We start from the raw sequence: 11,806 nt of genomic DNA on the forward strand, positions 1-11,806 counted from the left end.
TTTTGTGAGTAAAAAGAACAGTGCTATCATAATTGAAATGTTCAGGAGTCTGTGTGCCAATAATTTGGTGACTTTACTTATTTTTCTCATTCTTCCCTGCTATGAGAGTACAATTCTTGCACTGAAGATAGATAAAATACTTCTGTGATGCCTGCCTTTTTTTCCCCAAGAAAATTAAAAGGGTATCACGTTGGAGCCACAGATTTGAGTTACTATAAGTAATCTAGGAAATGTTAGTTATTACTGGCTGATAAGAGAAGGAAATGGAAAACAGAACAAAACAATAACAGAAACACAAAACACTCTCATGTTACTTAATAGGGACCTTCCTATTGGCTGATAGTTCTTCAACAGATGATGCATCTTCCAGAGTGTCTTGTTAGAAATATGCCAGCTGATCATCACAGGGATATGGCTGAGGATTCCTGACTGCTTCTCGGTAAAGGGTTATTCATGTTGAATTTCTATTGCACTTATAGCTTCTTTGTAACAAAAATCATAAAACAGCTGAGATTGGAAGGGACCTCTACAAGTCATCTTAACCAACTCTCCCACTCATACAATGTCATCTAGGGCAGATGGGATCAAGTACATCTTGGATTCTTGTTAGGATATGACGATCTGATAATGAAAACAGCAGAAATCTAGAAAGGATAATGTTTCTTCTGTCCCTGCTTCATTTTGTCTCTTTTGTCTGCTTATTGTCAAGGAATGAAGGAGCACTTGAGGGCTAAAAGACACTCAAGCAGCAATAGGGAAGTTTTTGTGCTAGAGAGGACAGTTGTGTATACAGGAATTTGAGCAGATGGATTATGGGATGCTGATAGATTTTTCAGAGATGAGGTCAGAGTACCCTGCCATGAGGCCTGAGTTACTTGCTAGCAACAGGTATGGGAGACCTTGAACTGGTACTGAGTGAGTCCCATGGCTCTTGGGATTTTTGTTGTGTGTTGCTGTTCTGTAGGGTACAGGGAAAAGCTATTTCAAAGGATTTTTATTTAGCTTCTCTACACGAGTTTTTTCTCAGCCTACATTTTAATGCTTGACAGCTGAGCTTTTACAAGTTTTCAGAGCCATTAATCAGAGCAATGTTTTGGGAAAATTTTGCAATGTATATTTGAGAATTTGTATGGCACTGGTTTAAATTAAAAGCTAAGGCTTACTTATGAGGCTGCTTTTGGCCTCTTTCCTGAAAGCATGAAGCTATGTATTATTGTTCTAAGAATCCATAATTACTAGCAAATGTTTGCAAAATGCTAAAGGTTGTTGCTAGGGTGCTCCTTCAGGGATGTGTGAGGGATGGTTAAACTTAATTTAGATCTGTTTCAAAAACTGTTCTCTTAAACAGTAAGTATGGATCATTTCAATAAAGTGCAGTACATTCTGACTTTTCAAATGGGCAACAGAAATAAAGGCATTCCTTCAGCAATAGGTATGACTTTTTACAAGCAAAAATTAAGGTCCTATTCTCTGAAATAATTTGCCGGTGAGTCAGGCGTAAGATAGGAATTAGGACTTCTAAGCTAGGAGCTGATGTATTTTTTTTGTATAGATGTGTTGACTCATTTGACTGGAAGCACTCAAATTCAACATATATTGTCAACCTTCAATTCAAAGAACCAAAGGAACATTTACCTGTTTTAAAGAGAAATGGAAAGTTTCCTAAGCTGATGATGGAAAAAAATTGCGTGAGAGACAGTCAAATTAAAATGTGACCTTCCTCCTCCCCCCAAAAAAAGTCAGATATGACTCTTGAATGTATATGTAAGGTTCTCCATGATAATATGATTGCTTTTTCTTATGCTCAATGATAAATTCTGAAAGATCCTTCTAAAAGGTACTATATTTGTGCCAAAATGTCTCTAAGGACATTTTGCAGCTTAGTATCTTAAATATTAACACTCAATTCAGGTGGAGACGATTGCCAGCCAAATTTAATCACCTGCAGATTGGAAAGGCTTTACCCATTCTTTTTCAAATGACTGTCCTCTGAAGCAGGGTGTTGTTAGAGTCAATCTGGAACATTCAGGTCTCTCTTCCATTGGTGTTGCAGTTAGCCTGTGTATGGTTAAGTCAGTTATCTCTTTGCATTTCATTTCCCAATCTTCACCTTGGATGTTAGATGCTCCCATCCCTTGTCACTATATTTGCCCTTCATTTTGCATTATATTTGCACTTCATTTTGCAAAGCACCTCTGCTCCTCAGCTAGGTTTTCTAAGGAAAACTTGTGCCACCCATGCAGGGGCTGCAGAGCACCACAAAGCCAGTCCCTGCCCTAAGCCACTTCACTGGGTCCTCACCTTCTGCCCATATATATTGGGACATGGGCTCCATTTTTCTCTGGCCCAGGCACCAAGGACTACCCTGAGCCCCTAAGACTGACCTGAGCCACATCATACATGTGGAACTTTTCAGCTGGGTTCTCTGAACCCTTTCTCTGGAACAGACAGAAAATGAGCCTGGCCTCAGCAATGCTATGAATGTGCCAGTGTCCCCATCTCCTAATGAGGCACCCTGGGACCTGAACATGAGATAGAAATGGGCTTTGTTCCTATGGGCTTTGCAAATGTTGGGTCCAGGGAGCCAAACTGGCCTGAAGCAGTGCCTGCACCCTGTCAAGCTTGGTTCAACAGCAGTTTTTGGGACATGCTGCCATCGCAGCTGTGCTGCCGCATAGACACTTGATCAGCCATCATCACATTGGTCAAACCCAAGCAGAGGCAGTGGTGTCAGAGGACCCATGACAGAGCTTTGGAGCTAGCAGGGATTGGAATGAGGAGGGCTGGAGGAAGGTGGCAGGAACTGCTGTGAGAGCAGGACCTGAGGAGGATGTTAACAGGGATAGTCCTGTAAATAGGGGTGGGGTTGTTTGTCTTCCTTCTGTATCATTGCTGCTTGGAAGGAAGAGTTTGTGAACTGTTTGAAGTTACTTTGATTTTACTGTTGAAATTAAGATCAGAATCTGACTCCATAAAAGTCGTTTTATACTGTAATTCACTGCAGGATGTGTATTCTTTCTTTTACCTAAACTCGTTAATCAGCTCTGGAAATATTGTAGTATCTTCTAGTGGCATAAGATAATGCCATTTCACACCATCCTTTCCTTTTCCCAGATGCAGAGATGAGAGTTTATTTTGCTTTGCCTAGCTGGACAGCTTGAAGGGGATGAATGGCCTCCATCAGCTCTGTCTGTCACTTTGTTTCCTATAAATAAACTGCAAGTGCTCATATATCAAATCTGTGTTTGTTTGGCTAACAGAAGAAGCAAAGACCTTAAGTGATATGCCACTAATGCTAAGCCAGTTCTAACTTCAAATAAATCTAACTGCAAAGAGAACTGGATTAAAAAATCTGCTAACTATGGAAAAGTGATGTGTAACTCAGATTACAGTATTTTCCTTCAGCCCATGATGAAGTTCTGGGATTTCACTGAAGATTTTGTACTTCTGAAAAATTTATAACAGATTTCCATCACTGAATGTCATTTGATTGCATCAATGTAGGTAATTCACAGATTGAATAAAATCACCTTTAATTTGCAGAGTAATCTGTGCCAACATATCATTGCATTTTGTTCCTCTCCGTTGGCCTGGCCACTTTAATCATCTCTGAGTCTGCTTTGGCCTTTGTGTAAAGCAACGTCAGTATTCTCTAACTCTGCAGGGTTGTGAGCTTGCAGATGGTGGGGAGTGGGCTGGAAATATCCTGGGGCTGCAGTACACCTTGCTTGCACGAAGTATTGCCTGCTGTGTCATATATTGCTGCAGGCAATGGGCAAATGGTACTATTGCAGCTATGCTTCACTCTGCGCATGATTTTTTTTTTCCACTTGAATTTCTTTCTAAATTTATTTTTAAATTCAATCTAAAGCTGGCATCATTGCATTCCTGGACTTCGGACATATTTATTGTGTTCTTGTTGTAATCTACCTCTGTTCACTGGTTGGTTCTACATCACCATGAGAGGGAACCAGGGCCAAGTTACTGGGTCTTTTTTACTATCCTGCTTCTAATTCTCTCATCTGCTGACAAAATCTGTAGCATTTTGTCTTAAGGCTTATGACCAAAGCTTCACAGCTTGTCTGCATTTGGAAGTAGATATGTCTTTACTCTAAGCTCATGAGTCAAGGCAGTACTATTATACCCATCTTGAGAGTGGAACACAGAGAAATAGAGAAGCGGGAATTTCATAGGGTATGTATGATATCACAGGATATGACCTGTTTGCAAATACAGAATACAAACTTATCACACATTGCTTTGTTGTCAGTTTGTTTGTTTATTCTGCTTGTTTTTTTTCCTGGAAAAACACTCAGATCTATAATTTGTTTATGTGGGGTTTTTTTTGTTTTTTTTTTGTTTGTTTTCTCGTGTCTTCTCTACTTTCCTTTTACCTCCTACACCTTTGAATTTAATGAAAGATCAAGGATAATCCCTTGGATTTGTAAGCCATCACTACACAAATGTTAACTATGAAAATGTTGATTTTCAAGCGAATTCCCTTGAATGACACATCACTGCTAATCAAAGACTTACGCATTACTTAGAATCAGCCATTGTGAAGTGCTTATCTTTAAGACACAAACTCTAGAAAGAGAACCTACTCACTTTTCTTTATTTCTAGGAAAGGAAATGCCTTATTTTTGTTACATTTCTGAGTTTTCAATATAATATTATATAACAGTACAATTACGTGAACTCTGAGTCAGTAGCTAGAGGCAAAACAAGAACAGCAGGCCTATGTGTGAAGGGTTTGGAATTTCATTTAAGCTGTATCTTTAAGCTGTGTTTTCATTAAGTTTTGATTCAGTATTCTGTGAAGTAGTTTTTAGGTATGTGAATGTCTGGATTTAGTTCTCCTTTTTCTGGAGAAGGAAACTGTCTTTTAGATGAGAGTAGGTGAATGTATGTGGGATTGTAGGGTATTTTTTGTTTGTTTGCTTGTTTGAAAAATATTGTCTTCTGTATGTGACTTTGGCTTATCGTCTTTATGTACCTTGAAATTTTGAAAGCATGTTTTAATAGCGACAGTAGAAGCTAGGGAGGCATAAGAGGGGATGTAAGAACCCACCGCCTGAGGGACAATACTACTGTCCAAAAATGATGAAGATATATATTTGCTTCTTTAAAAATAATATTCTCTAAGTGTGTATATGACAAAAAGAGGTTATATAGTTTGTGCTACCCCTTACTGGGTGGTACTGGGCCCTTGCAGTTAAGGCTACAGCATATTATTTCAGCTTCTCTTTTTATTTATTTCATATGTACTATAAGATGAAGTCTACTGATCGAGAAATGTATGCAGCATCCTTTGAGAATGCAGGACAGATGCAACAGATGAGTGCTGTTTCTTGCACTTACTGCATATACAGGCCGGACAGTAGTCAACCAGTTGACTATTTGTCCTGCACTAAAAAGTGTTTTCCTGATATGGTTTTTTTTATTTTATTTTATTTTAAATATGTAGTTAAATTAATATCTTAAATTACCTTAGCAATTTGCTGTTGAGTTTCTAGACTTACCAGAGTTCCAGACACAACTGTCTGTAAAAACAGCACCGTAATTCAGGTAGAATTGTAGAATCATAGAATCACCAAGGTTGGAAAAGTGTTGGAAAAGTCCTCCAAGATCATCAAGTCCAACTGTCCACATATCATCAGTATTTCCCACTAAACTATGTCCCTCAGTACAGTATCTAGATGTTTCTTGTACACCTCAAGGACTGGTGACTCCATCACATCCCTGGTAGATTTTGTCTGTTGTTTTTTCTAATTATTGTTATTAAATAGGATAGAGTGCAAAAAAAAAAAATCAAAACAAATCAGTGATATGGCTTCTACTACACGCATATCTTTGAAGATCCTGTTGTAAAGACCTCCTGGGAAGTAGCTGAGGGTCTTTGCCCCCAGTTCCAAACATATTTGATCTTAAAGATGATCAGACTGTCCACTCTTCTAAAGTTTTGTGTGCAACTTCTGCTTGGCAGCTTCTGGCACTTTATTGATCTTCAGAATGAGGAAACATCCATAATGATAATTCCTGTAAGCAGCATTTCTTTAGTGGCCTGTTATCAATATCTTTCAGATAACTGTGAAGGGACTTCCATACCTTAATGGCACTGCATGTTGTCTGTCTTAACTCTAGACAGCAGGTAGGTCTTAGGGTGCCCCTTTTTTAAGATGAGGAGCAAGAATTTCTTCCCCAGAAGCAAACTGGGATGGCATTATAAGCCTCTCACTGAAGACTGCGAGTTAGTGGATGATCTCTGCCTACTACCTGATAACAGAAGTCCTACCTGCTACAAAGATAACATCAACAGGCAAATGTTTCCATAAAAAAAAGAGCATGATACTGATCAATGGGGTATTAAGATTTCTTTACAACCTCTAGGTATCTCTAGTAGCAGATCTGACAGGAAACTCCTTGGATGTGCAGAATATAAAGAGTTTGTGTGTATAGTAGGCAAGCAGCCTGCCTTAGGTTAAAAAAAAAATAAATGTTTTGACTGATACTCACCATAGTAAGCAAGGTATGTGGCAGTGTATGGCTAAGGACCAACTATGACCTGAATTTGGGTAGCGTGCTTGGAAGTCAGGTGAAAACATCTGGCTGAGATGCAGAGATATGCTTTAATGTTTTTTGGAAACTCTCCTGAACAGATGTTAAGCTCTAAGAAGATGAAAACTTGAGAGTGACAGTGTACAATTCAAGGACAGAGACTTCTAGCTGCTGTTGCCCAGCTGTGACTTGGCCAGCATTGAAATGTTTCTACAATGTGGATATAAACTGAATCAGATTTATATGGTAGTATATTGTCCACCCCTTTCTGCAGATATTCGGTTGCTCTTGTTACTATGGAAATTGAGTACAGTTTAGCTTTCATCAAGCTAAACGGGAGAACCTGCTAGTTCATCAGCAAAGAACTGACTAAGTAATTTCCTTCACTTTGTTGACAGCAATGATGCAAATTAAATACTGTAATTGGAAGTTTTCTCTTAAAATTCTACTTCATGTAGTGGCTACGACTCAGTTTATATTTTAGCATGGCTTTTAACTTTCGCATTTTGTTATCTGCCCATGCACTTGCATCCTTTAGGAGGAAATAAACATTACCTCTGTGTGGTGAGATGCTTCTTAAATTCTATAGGCTAACTGCAACTAATCTGTTTATTTAAGGGAATCTAGATGGCGCTCTAAGGCTCTGTGCTGGACCCTCACAGCAGGTTGCTTTTTCCATGCTGTAAAAATGGTGTGCTGTTCCTGTAACATTTTTAGTTTGACACCGGAATATCTTTATAGAGAGAAAGATAATACCGTAATCTAACTTTTTTTCAGTAAATATAGGCCTAAAGGTAGCAAGAAGCTTGATTGTGTATAATTTTAAGTAGTAACATCTGTATATGTCCAACTTTAATCAGTAGGGAATCTGCTCTTGCTCCATCTCTAATAGTTGCACAGATGGCACAATGTTATAGGAGACCAGCTTTGATATACACTATCTAAAGTTAGATCTAGAATTGACTTACATTTTTCCACATTTACTGCCTTAGGTACTTGTGGTATCTTGATATAGTATGAAGAATTCAGTGTAAGAATGCATGGAGGATGTTTCCTTGCCTTATCCATTGTGCGTTCCTTTCAACATTCTCAGGTGCTACCCTAATGCTGCATCAAGTAGAGCTCATAAGGACCTGACAAGAAATTGAGCTGTTGATGTATGTGTTTAATCAATGGATATACAGATGGTGGGTGGGTGGGTGTATCCAGGAGCTTGGCTAATATAATTTATATTGGAGAAATAAGAGAAAGTCACTCACCCTGTCCTGGGCTCACAAGATGAACTCCTGATGGAGCAGATCTCCAGAGAGATCATTCCCTACTGGCAGTCGGCTCTTAAATGGGTCTAGGAGAGGTGGAGCCAGGCTCCACCCCTTCCTGCAGCACAGGTGAATTGCCTTCACCTGTGCTCCCATGGCTGACTCATTGCTCGCCTCAGTGATCAATCAAAGGTTCAGGCCGTGATTCAGTAGCCCCATACGTGTATATAACCTGTGGTATTTGCAACAGAGCAAGGAAAAGAAGGGTAAAGCTGGTTCCTAACAGATCAAACTCAGAACTTGTTCTATTGAATTTCAATTCAGGCTGTTTCCAGTGCCAAATAGTACACTTAAACAGAGATACTGGTGTTACAAATGAAGCTGTAGGTATAGATAGCTCTTAAAAGGACTCCTATAAAGTAAGTAGTAATGTTAGTCAAATGTTTTTCTGGATTTGCCATTTGCATTTTAAATAGAGAAATGGTTACTGAAGCAAACAAATCTAGATCCAGTATGGCATCTGTAAGAGGCAGTTCACCTTCATGAACTTTAATTATGACCAAAAACACCTGCTTCTAGCTCAGAAAATAATAATCTCTTTTGAGGTTGAATACTGCTACTGAAAATGTTGCTATACCCCCAAATGATGGATTCAAATATGTCTTCTGGTAACCATTTCCACTTAGACACCAATGCCTTCAGTTTTGCATGATGCCAGTGAATCTATCAGGTGGTAGAAACCAGTAGCCCCTAAACTATTAGGTAAACTACTAATAGCATTTAAGCAGATAAACTTCTCAGGCTATTTTCTCCTGAAACTTAGACTTACATGCTATTAAACTAAATAGCACTTTACTGTTAAGTAGGGTCTATTTAAGTCCCCTCTCTGTGCCTTTACGTAAAGGTGCCTCTCACTCTCACCTGAGTTTTAGACCCTTTCTGCTGTGTGAATTGGAAATTCAAGGGCAGGACTAACATGACAAAATGTCCTGGAACCTTTTCATCTGTCTGAGGAAGATAGAACCATCCCTACAAGCCTCCCTCTTTTGAGAAGTAACTGATATCTTTTTAGAGAATGAAAAAATCACTGTAACTAACTTTCTTACTGCTGTCTGTGATAAAATGTCACTTTCCTTGATACAATGAATTACATATACATATTGCTTATTACCCATAAGGAAGGCTGGCTACTAACATACCTGCTTGCTATTAGATTCTATAACCATAATGACAAGCTCCAAGATACAATTGAAGTCTGGGTGCCCTGTGTCTGCTCTAAGGAAAGCTGCCAGGATGTAAATAGGGGGGAATTTTTACCAAGAAGTGTTTCCCAAGAGGAAGATACGTGTTTTGGAGAGAACTGCTAGAATGTTATTAGGAACTAGTTCAGTACACAAGAAGCTCTTCTACTCTTATACCTCAGGCTGTAATATACCATCCTTCTCTGACATTTGAATGGAAATTCATTAAGCTTTCAAATATACTGGATAAATCTGTATGTTGGGAAAAACAAACAAACAAACTTTTTCAGAACCATCTGTGCTGAGCTTCACAAATTTCCCAATTTGCATTAACCTCAGCAGAAGCAGAACTCTATATACCTCATAATACACCTAAAATATGCCTGAGAAAAACATATAAAACTTGCCCACTCATTTCTGCTGTTCTATGAAAGCGTATGTGTCTATAAAAAAACTATTGTCACTCCCAGATTCTGTATCTGCCCTTTCAAGAATGTGCCTGTAGGGGAACTATTAGGTCACAGCTTGAACTGGTGACTGAGCACTTGCTGAAGGGAGCAGGGAGCACAGGCAAATTGTTTGCATCTGTGTTTCCCACATGACCAGAACAGTGGAGTCACCCTGGGCTACATATGGTCCAGCCATGGGAGGTAGAGCATCTCTTGGACTCAGGCTGTATCTTGAGAAGCTGTGCAGTGTAGCCAGACATCTCCTTTACCAGTTGGGTGAATTCAATTCTTCTTTCCTTGTATGACTATTTGCATACCTGCAAATACTTTGCCTGATATTGTCGGGGACCTGTCAGAAGCAATTCTGCTTTTTCATGAGCGGAACGTGCCAAAATACTCTTGTAGTAATTGTGAAGCAGAGAAATGGTTCTGCAACAGACCAAACTCTTATGGATGTTTTCTAAAAGGCAAGGATGCCTACTGACACTAAGTAAATGCTTCATACAAAGTAATTGCTTTCTCTGGTTCTTAATGGTCTGAAGTTGTGTTAAGGGGGCTCAGGCTGGATATGAGGAAAAATTTTTTTCTCAGAAAGAGTGGTAAGATGTTAGAACAGGCTGCAAAGGGAAGTGGTGGAGTCCCTAGGAGGCACTCAAGAAGTGTGTGGGTGTGGCACTGAGTGACATGGTCTACAGTGGTCACAGGCATGGGTTGATGGGTTGGACTGGATCATCTTAGTGGCTTTCCAACACTAATGATTTTATGATTCTAATCCTCAGACCTGTAGGCCCCTTACTGCAAAAGCATTCAAGGGTAAGCCTAGAAGCTAAAATTCATAATGCTAATAGATGCCAGCAATATAGACTCAGTTTATGACCCGTTTGAGTCTATGTGGCCCACAGGAGATGCATTATTTTTCTTTGTGACCAGTCACAAATTCTGTTGTTCTCCCAAGGGTGAAGTTACCTTTTTAGATCTTTCTTACTCACCCTCTTCATTTTATTACTATGTTTGTTCACAAAACAAAGCAAAACAAAACAAACAAACAAACAAAAAAAAACCACAACCCAACACCTTATGGTTATCTTTCTAGCTAAAAACAAAGCAATGCATTTCACTGCTTGCATTTGGCTTTGATTGCTGCTCCTTATGTTTCACAAAAGAAGTAAGGCTTGTTGCATATCTGAGAAGTTGAATAATTTTGCCACTCATGATTTTTTCAGTAACAATTAGTCCCTTAAAATACAAGCATTGTCCTGCCTTTGGTCTTGACCAAACTTATTGAAGTTTAGTGATTTTCCTGAGGTAGTACAACTGTCCTTCTGGAGTCTCAGTTCCAATTCTGAAGTAGTCTTACTTTGCATTAGGTACAACCCCACAGCTTCAGGTGACCTGTTTTTTTTTTGTTTTGTTTTGTTTTGTTTTTCCTATGAAACTTGATAGATAATTTCATTTCCTTTAAATATGAGCATTAACATCTGCCTATGATTAGACATACATCCAGGCAAAACACTGCAGAGCAATCACCTTCAAAAGCATCTAGGTTGTGTAGAGTTGGAATAAAGGTTAAGCAGGATTACACAAAGGTACCTTGCTGAGTATGACTCGTACTCTGTATTCCTGCCTGGCTACAAATAGTTCCTGTGACTCAGTCATTATTTGAAAGTGCCTGAATTGTGACAGATCACTGTTAGGTGTAAATCATGGAAAGCAGTTCACCTAGGAAATTACTCAGCACTGCTCCATCAGTGTCTGCTGTTAATGAGACATCAGGATAAACTAGAAATTAGCAAGCATTTCTCTGCACATAGTTATGTATGCTGTGTATATAGGCAATACAGCAGGACATCAGCAGAATTTAGATGAATGTAGGACTCCTGTGAATCAGTTTGAGCTGGACAAGTGTTAAGTCATGTGAGGAGTTAATGTTTTTTATTCATTCTTCCAATCTCCAGGATTTTTGCCTGTGAATCCCTTAACTCATCTTGATGGTACACTGTTATTTCAGTACTTCATCTTTTTTCCTTTTTTTTTTTTTAATTCCCATTTTTTCTCCTATTATTCTCAAAATGGCATTTCTATAAAATATTGTGACTCTCATTGTTGTCTCAGTGTTTTACAATACATTTGTGCTCATCTGTCAACAGTGGATTTCACCATGTTAAATTTGTAATTAAAGGGGTTGTTATATTTGGCTTTCATAACAAGAACCACTTGAACAGTTTCCTTATTTAGTATACACGTAATTGACAGTGTGTAGGGAGGATGCTGGCCTTTTTTTTTTTAAATACAAAGAAAA

The sequence above is a fragment of the Meleagris gallopavo genome, chromosome 1 (genome assembly GCF_000146605.3).
Source record: "Meleagris gallopavo isolate NT-WF06-2002-E0010 breed Aviagen turkey brand Nicholas breeding stock chromosome 1, Turkey_5.1, whole genome shotgun sequence".
Taxonomy (NCBI): Eukaryota; Metazoa; Chordata; class Aves; order Galliformes; family Phasianidae; genus Meleagris; species Meleagris gallopavo.